Source organism: Polypterus senegalus, chromosome 3 (assembly GCF_016835505.1).
Source record: "Polypterus senegalus isolate Bchr_013 chromosome 3, ASM1683550v1, whole genome shotgun sequence".
In the NCBI taxonomy this organism is placed as follows: Eukaryota; Metazoa; Chordata; class Cladistia; order Polypteriformes; family Polypteridae; genus Polypterus; species Polypterus senegalus.
Window position 1 is genome coordinate 30,639,746 of NC_053156.1, and position 16,704 is coordinate 30,656,449.

General features: G+C 34.2%; 1 protein-coding gene across 1 annotated transcript in view; it reads left to right on the forward strand.

Annotated features, from left to right (window-relative positions):
- Nucleotides 1-6,168: 6,168 nt before the first annotated feature.
- The window catches only part of ntn5 (netrin 5), an 89,371-nt gene continuing 78,835 nt past the window's right edge, over nt 6,169-16,704 (forward strand). Inside the window, exon 1 of the mRNA XM_039746899.1 lies at nt 6,169-6,298. The gene's annotated coding sequence lies outside the window, so the exon portion shown is untranslated. The remainder of the gene's footprint in view (nt 6,299-16,704) is intronic.

A 16,704-nucleotide genomic window follows, 5' to 3' on the forward strand; every position in this document is an offset into this window, starting at 1 on the left:
TGACTTTAACTGGGAAGAAACACAACAGGAACTCAATGTGACAGACTGTAACATTACCCTGGAAGAAGTTTGAACGGCCACCAAGATGCAGAAATCAAACAAAGTAGATGGTCTGGATAAAATTAAGGCAGAACTCCTGAAATATGGGGGCCCAATTGTCGAAGTCAAGCTTGTGGATCTGTATAATGCATGCTACTGGGTTAACACTATCCCTGAGGACTGGCAGAAAGGTGTCATTGTGAATTTGAAGTCTGAATGCACAAATTGACCGGGCATTACCCTTCTCTCTGTGCCAGGCAAGATCTTTTGTACAATCCTCCTGTGCCAAATACAAACAGCCACTGATCAATGCCTACGAGAAGGCAGGTAGGTTTTCAGTGAGGATGGTCATCCAGTGATCAGATTTTCTTCATGAGAAACATTGTCAAGCAGTGTGTGGAATATAATCAACTTTTAGAATGCATTCGATAGCATCCATCATGAGTTCCTGTAGAAAAAATTGTGGTTTTATGGTGTGCCCGAGGAAGTTTATACCAGACACATAATTTTATATTTAAAGGTACTAACAGGTACTCTATAAATGCTAGGAGGCACACTGAAAGTAAAACAAGAAGAACTGAATTTACTCAGTTGAATTGTGGACATTGGTTCCATGTGAATTGTTTGCTTTTCTAGTGCCCCATCATTGTACATCATTTTAACATATAAATATGAAGTTAATTCACTGTAATTTATTCAAATACTTACTGGTACAATTATAAATGCAGATTTGTTGAAACACACAAAGAACAAGGTAGAAAGTGATTGAACATAAAATGAAACCAACAATATCTGTCCATTAATTAACTGATGAACTATGGTCAGTTGACAATGGCAGACAGAGATTAAATTATTAAAGGGGAAATCAAAAATAAAGTTGCAGTCCTAGAGACCTCGGACATCTGGCCGCCAACTGATCCTGAATTTTCTGTAGTGGTGTCAATGCTGGCCATCTAATCTGATGAGAGAATCTTTCCACCTTATGATCCCAATGCTCCTTTTTCCAAGATGACTTTCCCATTTGCAGGAGAGCAGCATGGCAGTAGAGCAGTAGCACCAAGTGCCACATCCAGGTCACTGAGAAGAGAAACAGAATAGCAGAGGGTTAGTAATGGTTTATAAATATTGCATTACTTACTGTATATTTCTTTACAAATGACTAACAGAAATGCTGTATTCACAGCTAATCATCGCCTCTAGTCAGGGTATGCTTGACTAAAATCATGAGTCTTCAGCCGGGATTTAAAAGCTGAGACTGAAGCGTCTCTTACATTGGCAGGCAGTTCATTCCACATTCATCACATTCAAGAAGTGCATGTTTGTCAGACAGCTCTATGTGTTCTGTGTATTTGGTTTTCATATAACATATTACTTAAATTTCATTCCCAAATCATTTTCTGCATAACCTAAAAGAGAGTAAAGGTTCTTAAAAATATCTCCTGTTCAAAAGAACCTACTTTTGTGTCTGTGTAAACGTCCTGTCCCAGTGAATACCAAAAACCTCAATAGCACATGTTATTAAACGATTGTTTAGTATGCTTGAGTCATAAGTGCAACCATACTCTTAAAAATAAAGGTGTCAGAGATGTTCTTCAGAGTAATACCATAGGGGAAGCATTTTTAAACTCCCAAAACCATCATGGAGTCAAAACCCAGAAAGGACTATTATTTATTTAGATCTATAACAGGCTCCATAAATGATCACAAATATATGATAACAGATGTGGAATACCAATTGGCTTATGATTTTAAAAACATACAGTAACAGAGACTAGGTTCTGCTTTTCTTGATCTGTTAGTACTCTACTAGGTTGCTTACCATACATTAAGGATTTCTGTTATGTCCACATATTAGAAACCTTTTCAAAGCTCAAAGAACAAATTTCATATGCAAAAAAAGTCATAGAATGAAGTGGTTCTTTGTCAAGCAATAGAATAGAATGTTCACAGTCCAGTAAAGTACCTTTACAGAACAATCATTTTTAAGACTGTATTTTTAATGTCTCATTCATCAAAAAAAATTCATTGGGTTTAATGGTACAATTAAACAATGCAACAAAAATGTAACCACTATTTTCTAATTCTGATTTTACTAATGAGGATGATGCAAATTACCTGCATTGTTTATTTAACAATATAAGTTTGTGGCTTTGAGTCTGTTTTCCTAGAAATTATGTTGTTTTTTTTTGTTCCTGCTATCTTTTTTTTAGATTTCTGATGTTTCTTTTTTCTTTTCTTCTTTTTCGTAGTTTCACTTTGAAAACATTTGTTGAATAAGACTGACTTGATTTTATACAATATTATCTTCAAATTATATATATTATATATATTTATAGTTAAACTTGTAATATTAAAAGCTATTAACATGAAATTAGAATATTGTCATCGTCTCATAGCTGACCTGTGTTCAGACTTTTTCTGTGTAAATTAAAAACACACACATATATATATACAGTGGGATGCAAAAGTTTGGGCAACCTTGTTAATAGTCATTATTTTCCTGTATAAATTGTTGGTTGTTACGATAAAAAATGTCAGTTAAATATATCATATAGGAGACACACGCAGTTATATTTGAGAAGTGAAATGAAGTTTATTGGATTTACAGAAAGTGTGCAATAATTGTTCAAACAAAATCAGGCAGGTGCATAAATTTGGGCACCACAAAAAAGAAATGAAATCAATATTTAGTAGATCCGCCTTTTGCAGAAATTACAGCCTCTAAATGCTTCCTGTAGGTTCCAATGAGAGTCTGGATTGTGGTTGAAGGTATTTTGGACCATTCCTCTTTACAAAACATCTCTAGTTCATTCAGGTTTGATGGCTTCCGAGCATGGACAGCTCTCTTTAACTCACACCACAGATTTTCAATTATATTCAGGTCTGGGGACTGAGATGGCCATTCCAGAACGTTGTACTTGTTCCTCTGCATGAATGCCTTAGTGGATTTTGAGCAGTGTTTGGTCGTTGTCTTGTTGAAAGATCCAGCCCCGGCGCAGCTTCAGCTTTGTCACTGATTCCTGGACATTGGTCTCCAGAATCTGCTGATACTGAGTGGAATCCATGCGTCCCTCAACTTTGACAAGATTCCCAGTCCCTGCACTGGCCACACAGCCCACAGCAAGATGGAACCACCACCATATTTTACTGTAGGTAGCAGGTGTTTTCTTGGAATGCTGTGTTCTTTTTCCTCCATGCATAACGCCCCTTGTTATGCCCAAATAACTCAATTTTAGTTTCATCAGTCCACAGCACCTTATTCCAAAATGAAGCTGGCTTGTCCAAATGTGCTTGAGCAGACCTCAAGCGGCTCTGTTTGTGCTGTGGCTTCCTCTGCATCACTCTCGCATACAGCATCTCCTTGTGTAAAGTGCGAATGGTTGAACGATGCACAGTGACTCCATCTGCTGCAAGATGATGTTGTAGGTCTTTGGTGCTGGTCTGTGGGTTGACTCTGACTGTTCTCACCATTCGTCAATTCTGTCTATCAGAAATCTTTCTTGGTCTGCCACTTTGAGCCTTAACTTGAACTGAGCCTGTGATCTTCCATTTCCTCAATATGTTCCTAACTGTGGAAACAGACAGCTTAAATCTCTGGGACAGCTTTCTGTATCCTTCCCCTAAACCATGATGGTGAACAATCTTTGTCTTCAGGTCATTTGAGAGTTGTTTTGTGACCCCCATGTTGCTACTCTTCAGAGAAAATTAAAGGAGGAGGGAAACTTACAATTGACCCCCTTAAATACTCTTTCTCATTATAGGATTCACCTGTGTATGTAGGTCAGGGGTCACTGAGCTTACCAAGCCAATTTGACTTCCAATAATTAGTTCGAAAAGTTTTGGAATCAATAAAATGACAACGGTGCCCAAATTTATGCACCTGCCTGATTTTGTTTGAACAATTATTGCACACTTTCTGTAAATACAATAAACTTCATTTCACTTCTCAAATATCACTGTGTGTGTCTCCTATATGATATATTTAACTGACATTTTTTATCGTAACAACCAACGATTTATACAGGAAAATAATGACTATTAACAAGGCTGCCCAAACTTTTGCATCCCACTGTATGTATATATGTGTGTGTTTTTAATTTACACAGAAAAAGTCTGAACACAGGTCAGCTATGAGACGATGACAATATTCTAATTTCATGTTAATAGCTTTTAATATTACAAGTTTAACTAAATTTTATAAACATCAGTTTGATTATATACTCACTCTGTCAGCTTAGTTCAAATCTAGGTTAGAAACCATTGGGGTCTATCTTGTATATTCTTTCTTTCTTTCTTTCTTTCTTTCTTTCTTTCTTTCTTTCTTATTATTATTTTATTATTTATATTTATTATTAGTTATGCAAAATTATTTTTGATCAAGTGAAAATATTAAATTTCTCAGAGTCTATTTTATTTTATTCAGCAAATACATCTTCTTTCAACAATTCAATACTCAAATTAAAATTTCAAATTCTGATATTCGATATTCAGATAGGTGAGATTGAAAATAACTAAGATTTTCAGTTGCTTAATATAATATTAGATTTAATATTTGAAATTGGGATCACTCATTAAGTAAATTGTTTTTAAAATTTCACTTGTCCTTTTTAAATGACTATGAAGTACCATGTTGATAACCATCCTGGTCACACTGAGTAAAATGGTTCTTGTAACAGTTGTGCCGTTGGACCATTTAAATTGTTTTCCGGCTTTATTTTTTATAAGTTTCATTTTCAGATAAATGAATACTTTGTCTTATTCAATAATAGAACCTGAGCAAACTCATTAAGTGAATAATTCTGTTTTTCTTATTTTTAATGACTGTAGGTTACACTTTTGATGACCATTCTAGTCACATTCAATGAGAAAGGTTATTTCTGCAGTTAATTTATTTATTTTTCTAAACAGCATAAGCTGATGAATCACAAATTTGCAATTTGTACTAATATGCCATTTTTGGTAACACAATATTTAGCACAGTTCAACAGTATTTGGATTAGAATAGTTTGGAAATGTTGTGATTTGCAGATCCCAGTCAAAGACATTTCAAGAACTTTTACATCTCAGATAATGTGATATACAAAAATTTGAGTTACTAATAATATGGATGTAGAGAAAAGCCAAGCAAAAAGACACCTATTAGTTCTCCATAATAATATGGACAAATACACAAAGTGTATATATGAATGATCTTATAATAGAAGAAATATATTTGTGATGGGTTTTAATCAATTAACGTAACAACAAAGAAAAATGTATGTTAAAATGGCTAACATTTTAATTGCTTGGAAGAGTGTATTGCCTTCAGTTCATTTGCAAAGTTCAGAACAATCAATTTCTTAAACATGTCTGGGCTAAAATAACTTCTTCGGTTTTATATTAATGAAAAGGGCGAGTTGTTTAAACCAGAGTTCCCTTTGCACTGACCCCAGGAGGTCCCTCAACAAATACACTGACCACTGAGCTTTTAATTAACAAGCTACACCACAGCAAATGGCTACTCATGGGAAGAAGTTCTCACTTTCTGTCTCAACGGTCAAATAACGAAAATGTATAAAGTAATTACGGCGTAAGGTGCGTGAGTGTATGTTGGCAATAAGTCACATATCTTAACACATTTATCTAAATTAGCAATCTTACCGCATCTAAATATGATGTGTCTACTTCTAAATAAGTAATATGCCAGTTACAATAGTGAAAATTCTCATTTACTGTATGATGTATAATTTTACATTTTTCTGGCCTCAGATAACAAATTCCGAAAATGGCGTGATCTTGTCAAAAATATTTCTCTAATTTATTAATTTAAAATAAACTTAAGTAACACGACTTACACGATTTGAACTTGTGCTGTATTTGCAGAATACCTGTTTTGATCCTCTGTATTTTAGAGAGTTTAATAGACAACCAAAAATAAAAGGAGTGAAATTAAATATTAAAGAAATGAGGGAATACATTACCAAAATCCACCAATGTTTTACCGTCAAACTGATTTGTTTTTCGCTTTAAACCACCGACACACTGAAGCGTATTTAATTGTGTCAGGACTGAGAGAAGAGCCAAGTGGGAGTGCCAAATTTAGGACATGCTGATTTATTACGTCAGGGGCCGAAGATCACCGGTATCTATACGTACGGCTATTCTGGTTGGGCGCTCTCGGCGGACCCCCGAAAGGGGTAGCGAGCATTTTCAGAGGTTTTAAAGTTTGGGGATAAGAGAGAGAAACGTATGCCGATGGAATGCCTATCTTCTCGGTGAGGTAAGCGTGCACTTGAGTTTTTTTTTTTTTCCATTTAAGTTTAAGGCTTATTGTAACCAAAAGGTTTCCACACATTTCTAGTCGGAGCGAGACAAAGTGAAACAACGGCCAGTCGGAGCTTCTCGTGTTTGGTAAAAGCGGTACATATATGAGTTTAACAGTAAATATAATCTAGTTGTCAGTCTGAAGAGTGGTTTTATGAAGCAAGTCTCGAGCAGACTGACCAACAATTAAAAAAGCGAAACTGTTCAACAGATATTTCCAGTAACGTGGAATGCATTTACATCTTTAAAAATCGTTCTCTTTGGTATGTGTTCTGCTGATGCTGACCATCGACAGTACTGAAGAGCTGTACAGTGTCCCAGTGTTTTTCTTGTGTTTTTGAATGCAACTTGCTTGTCTTGTGGTGAGCTTCATGATCCTGATATTTGTGACAGGAGCCATATTATGTACGTGTAAGTGCTACAGGGTCCTCATATACTGTTAGGACTATCGCAATAGCAGTTTGTCATTACAGTGAAATATGAACAATGACCTGCAGTGCACCTTCGTGCTGATTATATGTACATCGGAATAAGAAGTAGCTCATTGTAATTAATGGTTCATCTGGAAGTATTTCTCAATATGGCCAACAGTAAGAGCATGCATTTATTTTTAATATGTTTTTATAATCATATGTTTGATTGTTTTACTACATCGTACACTCTTTAAAATTCTTGTTGGCATTTTATTAGGTTGTGAGGTTTCTTATTCTTATATTCCCTGACAAATACCTGTTTTATTCTTCAAAGGGTTCCTCGCTGATGAAATTGATTCTTTTGGTTTTTAAAAGTTTGTAACAAATGGGTAAAAAATGAAATATTTTAATTTATAGATGGCTAATTAGAGTGTGTTTAAATTCAGGAACTCTTTGGCATTTTACAAAAATGTTATTATTTAGTATTACTCATTTATGGAGACTGCTAAAGATCTGAATAAAACACTTTCTAAACCCTTTATCTGGATGATTCATTTGGGAACTGTAAACGGTCCCCCATTTAGAAGAACTCCGTTTTTGCACTTTCGGTATAACTGGCCAAAATAATTTTTTTAAATACATTGTTTAGCAAAGGAAAAACACATTGAATATTCAGAAATCATTTAAAGCGTTGTATTTAAAATAACTAATCGTCCTCCAGTTTGTCCGTCTAAATTCAGTACAATATCAGTCTTAAAAACATAACAACACTAATAATAATAATAATAATAATAATAATAATAATAATAATAATAATAATAATAATATCCGAGGTGAATTGCTAACCCATTTTAGATCGCTTCCTGCCTTGTGCCCAAAACCCCGCAGTGACTGGAGGCTACTTGCGATTCTTCGACCAAGCATTTACAATAAGACAGATACACACATATATATTAATTTAAAACTTCTCCGTTATTCAGTTTCATTCAGTTCAATTTCGTCTTGTATGGCACTCTCCACTGAGTTCAAATCAGCTGCAAAGCGGACTAATAAATCCATACACACAAGTAGACCGGTAATCAATACCACTGATTTAATATAAACAAATCTATCTATCTATCTATCTATCTATCTATCTATCTATCTATCTATCTATCTATCTATCACATTCACAACACGTCAGGCAAAGCTTTATTATATACTCATTGTCATAGATTTTCTTGTTTATTTGGCTTTAGTGTGAGATAGAACACGTGTTCCCTGAAATACCTGAAACAAAAGAAAACACGTTGCTGGTAAGTGATAACGCACTAATAAGAAACGGAGAAAATCCTTCATTATATTATTATTATTATTTAATTCTGGTAAATTCAGCAGTTTTAAAAATTGACTATTCGAATATTTAACCTGCTAAATCCAAATTCAGAGGGGCTGCGCACAAGGCCCGACCCGACTCTATTTGGACCGACCTATCTATCTATCTATCTATCTATCTATCTATCTATCTATCTATCTATCTATCTATCTATCTATCTATTATATAGTGCCTTTCACAATTATCTATCTATCTATCTATCTATCTATCTATCTATCTATCTATCTATCTATCTATCTATCTATCCTTTTTTTTATTTCTGAGTTAACCACAATCTTCTTAAAACATTGACCGATATGTATTGCGCTGATCCCTGCCATGCGCAGACTTCCTAATTTTATCTGCAATCAAGTGATGAGAATGATAAATTGCTTAGACGTTATTAGCGGCTGTCCAAATTTTCACTGACTCAGACAAGCAATTTTTCATCCATTTATGTCCGTTACAAATATACCAGATGTCAAAAAAACTTGGCAAAGATTCTCTTGGTAATGTATTGTATTTTATTATTTTTACTTTTATTCCTCATAGCTGCATTTTTCATAGCTCCTGAGGGAGCTATATGAGTTTTCAATAATTAAAAGTAACGGCTTTGTAGACGACGCCCCGTGACCTTAAAATAGGATTAAGCGGATTTAGTTAATATAGAGATAGTGACTTTATAAGCAAGCTTTATGAAGGCAGTTAATTTTATAGGGAAATGTTCCTTTTTAATTAATTTTCATGTTGGTTTTATTCCAATAATTCATTACACCTTTAACAGATACTCTTTCATTATTTAGTACTACTACTACTACTACTACTACTACTACTACTACTACTACTATAATAATAATAATAATAATAATAGTAATTTGGTTGTTGTTATGTTTTTGTTAGATGAATAATTGTACCTCCTTTGCTGCATTTGCCATAAATGTTGACTGTGAGTGCTGGTTTGACGGAAATGTGCTAGTTTACTACGACTTGTTAAAAATCTAAATAATAATAATAATAATAATAATAATAATAATAATAATAATAATGTTCAAGAAAAAATAAAACTTTATTTCCATCCGTAACAGGCTCCATAAATAGCCATAGGTACTTGTTAACAGATTTGTGAAGTATCAATGCGTTCATCATTTTAAAGAGACTATGGCTATGGCACTATGTAGCACGAGTTAATGTTATATCCCAGTTAAGTAATTTGTTTAGAAAAGGAACAACCATTTAGAATTCATAGTCACATTACTGAAGTGAAATGAAATGTGTGAAGTTAATAGCCCTTTGCAAACGTATGGATACCATTTGGAGAGGGCCTACCGCTGTGCTCCGAGGAAGGTCTCTTCAATAAAATGCTCTATGGAGGGGTCGCTGTGAAAGATGCCAAGTTAAATTATAAGCATGATATATGAGTAAAGGGCAAGAGAACATACATACTCGTCGACCGCTCTTTTAATCTGTGCTCACCACTATGTGAACATGCTTAAGTAAACTTGAACTTGAATGTAGAGTGACATACACATGTGTCAGAGTCAACACTTCCAAGAATGAGTGACTCACTAAATTGGGTATGGGATATTTTTATGTAAATATATTTGGAAAAATAATAAAATAAGCTGATTATATTTATTTTATGATCGTACTTGTGCAGCTGATAGACACATAGTGTTAAATGTCTGTTTTTATTTTTTTCAAAATACTTTTCTTTGTGGCTCGTTTAACAGCCTTTCAGTACTACTCTGTGAAACTCGTAAATTAAACGAATAAAAGATGAGAATGTAAAAAGGTTCCGTGGAACTGATTTGAAAACACATTCTAATGATAGACGTCAGTGTTTTATTTTTAAAAGAATTCTGTTTATGGACACGTGCTCACAATGCAGGTGCCACCGCGCTGTCACTTTAACTGCCTGCAAGTGTAGTGAAATCAGCTTAAACTTTAAAAACGTATCTTCCCCAGCCCGTCCTAAATATATACGGTGTATAAATAACAATATTGTCACAGTGTGATCGGAGGTTCGGAAGGGAGAGAGAACATCGGTGAGTAAATTAAACGGGAAGTTTGGAAACGTGTAAAATCAATCAATCAAATAATCAATGAAAAAAGAACTAGATTCCGGAACAAAACTAAAAAACCAATATAGTAGCAATACTTTTATATACATTTTAGGAACGGGCAGTCTTAATGAAAGAAGACGTTGTGCAAGTACAGTATTTAATATAATCAGTAAAAAGCTATTTTACAACATTATGTATTATTTTATCATTTGTTCTTGGTACATGCATTTATGTATTGGCTGACGTTTAAAAGATTTTTTTATCTCATGTAGGTCACCGTCTTTTTCAAATCCATAAGGCTATTATAATAATTAATATAATAATATTAACGTGAATAGTATTTATATCACGATAACAATATGCTACACATAATTTATAATAATATTAACATGAATAGTATTCATGTCACCATAAGAATATACTACACAAATATATAATATACAGTAAACGACCAAATAAGCTATATCCGTTGAAAACAATATTTCATGTTAGTCGCAAAAATAAAACGTTTCATTTTGACGAATTCTAATTGAAGGAAGAAGAAGGTAATTGTTTGGAAATCTTCTAGACATATTGTACATATGTTATTATTAAAGTTGATCTCCAGTTTTTTACTGTTGGCTGTTATTTTTCCCATTAAATTCAATAAGATATACAGTACATAGTTGCAGATCTTCTTAAACTCTTGCTTATTAAATTTGCAGTGCATAACATAGTAACAAAGATGACATCAAGAATAAGAGAAAAAATAACAAAACTTAAGCCATGGACACTGTGATGATAACAGAAAGACCATTCTTCATTCGTTATGTAACGTTGTGTGAACAGATTTTCACCCAAACAATTTATACAGTTTGTATTCCTATAAATAATTCGAAAACGATAAAAACCTAACAATAACTAGTACAACTTAAATTAAATTACGCAAGTCCACAAGACTTACAGACTTTTTTCAAAACATGGCAGGAGCTAATCAGTAACATTTTAAAATAAGGTCATGAAGCACAGAGAATTTATTAATTTAGGTATGTTTACAAGCCTTAAATTTTACGCCGTTTGGCTTGCTCTCTCTCTCAGAGGTGGGGATCGATCTGTCCTTAACTCAATTTCTCTTTTTGTAAAAACTTGATTGCTTTGTATGGATTGCAATAAAATTAATAAAGAAGTGAATAAAAAAAATATATATATATGCAAGTCCAACAGTGAATGAGTTTATGTTGTTAGATGTATTTTACCTAATAATAATAATAATAATAATAATAATAATAATAATAATAATAATGTTCAATAAAAAATGTATTTACATCCGTAACAGGCTCCATAAATAGCCATGGGTAGTTGGTAACAGATTTGTGAAGTATCAATGCGTTCATCATTTTAAAGAGGCTATGGCTATGGCACTGTAGCACGAGTTAAGTTCAGGTTTCCTGATCTGTTGTATTCTTCTATAGGTAGCCTACTATACTACTACTACTATACATTAAAGATTTCCGTTTTAGAAATCTTTTTCCTAACCCAGTTGCATATGAAATTGTAGCTGGATAACTTTCTGATTATCGTAATCGATTTTTAATTAAAAGGTGACCAAATACGTAGATATGAGCCCGCGCTTCGGAGTTCACTAAAAAAAACTCATCCTGCACTTCTACAGCATTCATACGTGACGCATTGATTTTAAATGTTTAGAAAATAAATATTAAGTTGTCTCGAAAATGATTCTATATTCCTGAGATGGCTTATGAGTCACGCATCCAGCATCGTAAACTCGAATCCCCCTGTACAATGGTTAACTTTGTGGAGCTGTCATGTTCTCGCCGTGCTGCGATGGGTTTTCCTCGGCTACTACGGTTTTATGCCCACTTTCACAAAGATGTGAGTTTATAGGTTCTAAACTCACTAAACTATTGACCGCGTAACCCTAAACTCAAGTAAACTGATTTATGTTATGTATTATGTTATGATTGTAAACACGGCACAGACTGGGATAATTTAATTGTGTTGTAACTAAGAACAAAAACTAAAGCAACACTTCTTAAATGCACCCATATCACTTGTTAAGAATGTGTACTTTACAGTATTTTAATTGTATAATGGATATTGAATTTTATTATTATTATTAAAACCAATTTTTTAAAAATTCTTTAAATCACTCCATCAATTCTTATTCATCTTTAATTTCTCACGTCTACCATGGCTCTATCCATTTTCTTATTCACGTATATAAAATTCCTTTAATGTTTCCTGTTCAACAGCAGATGCGAATGAAATATTTGCTTGAAGCGTTAACGAACTGAATTATTTAACTTGAAAGTCATAAACATACAAAAATGAATGCAAGATCAGAATATTGCCTTTATTATTGCAATTAATCAAATGTCACTTCACAATCAAAATAAAAATCGTTGTATCATGAAGTCAGAGTTTAAAATAATGTTTAAATAGCGTTTTAGTAACATGAAAACGCCAAGATCAAATTAGACATGATATGTGAAATTAACAAGTAAAAGATACCTATGTCGCAACAAAACCAATCAAAATATATTATTTGTAGGGTCGTTCATATCGGGCTTCCTTCAGGTAGGATGGTGAAGTGAGCAGCACTTCCATCTCACGGACACGGCGCCCGGTTCTAATCATACGTACAACAGCTGTCTGTTTTCAGTTTACAGGTAGTCCCCGTGGGAGTTTTCCTTGGGAATTTTCTTCTGGGTACTCCTGTTTTGATCCCCCAACCTGTACTCACGATACACTGGTGATGAATTTCCTGCCTTGTGTCCGGTGCTGCCGATATAGGCTCCGGCCCCTCAATTTCATTATCTGGGTTCGAGAAGATTGTGTTATCATTATTACATAGCTAGTATCAAACGTACTATGTACACACTTCGACGGAAAAAACAAAATAAATCCTGATACCTTTAAAGAATGTCTTATTAAAGATAAAGGTGCCAAAGAGCTTCTCCAGAGCGATGCCATAAAAGAAACCGGTTTTGATTCCCAAAAGAATCATCGACGTGAAGACTCCGGAAGGAACCTAAATTTATTTAGATCAGTTAACAAACAGGTTCAGAACGAACAGATGACAGGCCATTGGGTTCCAGATTTTAAAAAGGACTGTTGCTGCATACATACAATAATGCAAAGTAAGTTCGGGTTTTCTTAATCTAGTACTTTGTAACATGCTACACTTTAAAAATTTCTGCTTTGTCAAAATATTAAGAACATTTGCAAAGCCCTCCAAAAATGAAATATAGAAAGAGTCCTTTTCGGAATTAATTCGTCTCTCTATCGAGTTAGTTAGTTAGTTAGTTTTATTAAAGGAATAGGATAACTCACAAATACAGGAAAGTTTCATGAAGGAATCATTATTTTAAGAGATCTTTTTACGAGCATAAATTGATTTCAGGTTGCTTCAAGTAATGCTTAAAAAATAAAGATATCAGAGTGGTTCTTCTTGAGCGATGCCATAGAAGAATCATTTTTGGTTCCCAAAAGACCCATCACCATGAAGGTTCCAGAAAGAACCTTTATTTATTTAGATCTGTAGCGCGGGCGCTATACAATAAATAACCATGACTATATAGAAATAGATTTGTGAAATCATGATTTTAAAGGGACTCCCGCTTCATACAATTACACCGGCCAAGTTCAGGTTTTCCTATAGGTATAAACATTAAAAGATTTCGTCTTTTTACATATCAAGAAGTTTTTCAAATGCACAAATAACTAACTTCATATGCAAAGTCCCTGCAGAATGAAATGGTTCTTTGACAAGAAATGGTTCTAACCCAGTAAAGAATCATAAATTGACAATCAAGAACTCTTATTTTTAAAAGTGTACAAGATATAAACACTATAAACAAGATACAGACACTTTCTGCGTTTAAATTGCTGTAGATATTTCCTTGAGCCGCTTGTTTCACTAGTTCGTTTTAAATCTTCAAGTATTGTTGAGGGCAAACAACTGTAATTAAAACCTGTTAAAATATGGATCTTTCTAAACACGGTTTTTCCATAATAATTTTGGTCTTCAGATGTAATTCAAAGCATAAACAAAGAATTAGCCAGCATGAATCGTTTCCGACATTTTAAATTATATCCACTACTTAAACCTTGACTGTATGTTTATTGATAACTGATGTTCACCCACCTCCATGACGAAAACTTTTTAAGTCAAGGGTTAAAAAAGTTGAAAGATTAAAATTATTATTATAAATATCTATCCATGTATTGATGTAAACTTCCTTACTATAAAGTATCTATCTATCTATCTATCTATCTATCTATCTATCTATCTATCTATCTATCTATCTATCTATCTAATATTAAAGGGTCAGAAATCAAGCGGTTCGTAATTTGGAGTTAAATCTTTAACCTCATATACTGGTTTCAAACCCCCATCTGTGTCACGCAGCTGTCGATCGTGTTCATACCATCACACCCCATCGGTCCAAAGAGTACAACCAACTGTCACAGTTCATCTATCCATCCATTCGTTCATCCGTTTTAATCTCTTAACTCACTTATTTAAAAACTTAGCCGTTCGTAAATAGAGCCAATCTTGGCAACATCAGAGGCAAAACAGGAACCAGACACCGACAAGACGCTATCCAATGGGCACACTCGCTATGCCGTATATGGTGACTCGGGTTAGAGCTGACAGTTATATTTAATGTATAACATGTACACACTGCTTGTTTTTTCTGTATAATTTCTTAAATTTATTTACTCTCTGAGTTAGTGTCCCAACATTTTATTCTGCTCTGAATCCTGAAGTGCTCTCAATTTGCATACGTTTTCACAACGTTCCCTATGAAAGATTAAACCGCAATAGTCAATTCGGTCCATTTTACTTTCTCTTAAATTATAGGGTAAGTATTGTAATCATCCAAAAAAATCCCATGTCGACATTTTGATGAATCTCGACGTTTTAGACCTCCCTGTCTTTCTCTTATACAAAGAATAGGGAAAGTATTGGAATCCTCCAGAAATTAAGTTTCAAAATTATGATGAATCTCGACGTTTTAGACCTACCTGAGTCCGAAAATACAATTTTTGGAATTATGTCTGTATGTCTGTCTTTGTGTGTGTGTGTATAGTGTGGGTGTTTGCGTGTGCGTGTGTGTCTGTGTATTGTACGTGTGTGTGTGTGTAAACACGACAACTTGAGGAGGCCTTCACTTATGGCAACCAAATTTTGTATATAAGTGAAAAACTTAGATTTCTATCAATTTTTAGGCTATTTCCGCTAACCTCAAGTGGTATTTTACCTTTTATTTATGCAGCTGCAGAGTTTGATTCATTCACCTTTACTTTTATAATTGTTCAATATATTATTGATTTAAATTGATTTGCTGTTGCTGGTTCTTTAATGTACATAATATAAAAATATTATCATTTTCTTGCGATTTACTTCTCAAATATCCATCCCAATCTGAGTATTCGAGAAAGTCTAGGGGAGACCACTCCCGATTTTTTGTATAGTGCTGTTCATCGACTGCGGGAAGGTGACATGTTTTCAGGTTAAATGCAACTATACATCTTACAAATTACTGTAGTAGAATTTTAAAATTAGAATTATCACTCATAAACATGCTGAGTTGCGTTAACACACAGGACACAGTTTGAAACTGAAAAACATAAATATAAAGAAACACTATCTGTACTTAGGTCAGTTGACATCGGGAAAGAAGACAAAAAAATAAAAATAAAATAAAACTAGCTATACGACAATGAAATGAGGACACATAACCTTAACTTAACTACACAGATTCTGAATCTCTGCAGACTCCTGCATTTAAGGAATTTTGGTGTTCAGAAACTCTTCAAGCACGAGCGAACTTTCAACCAGTGCGCCCTCCCTATACACATCTCAGTATCATTTGCTTATTTTCCAGTGTAAAGAAGTAGCGTTACTTTTATATTAATAGACAGTTAATCTGTTTCCCTTTTCCATATTATGGTTTAGCAGCCAAGAGGAAAGTTGAATGAAGGTCATAGAGAGTTGAAAGATAGTCATACAGTTATCTGTACTCTATCTGTTTAACGGTACTTAAATTCTGCTGTTAAATCATTTAATAATAAAGACGTGATGTGACGGTCGCGCCTCGGCTCGGTCCAGCTCTGGAGTTGATCTTACGACCCCACGCTGCAGTTAAAGCAGCAGGCTAACGCGGGTTTTTTGCGACCTGAAACGTTCGTCTGTAATCGAATCATCTTATTCGCCATTTTACGGACGGATTATTATAAGCTTGAACAAACATGTCCACCCCTTGTATGGTATAACGTCATTGGAATTGTATAGTGATCGATACAGTGGAGCGGTTTGTATTGACGGCTCGCAGCTAAAGCCCCATCCGGATCCGTTAAGAATTTGCCTATGTCCGGGAATATACGACCATGCACCAATACGGCCTTGATCTTTGTACTGCCGGGGTAAGGAGTGGGTTTTAATAACGCACGATGCTAGAAGCTCAGTTATTTTCTATAAACCCTATAGACAAGCTACCTTACGAGAAAACGTGTGTAGTCTCAC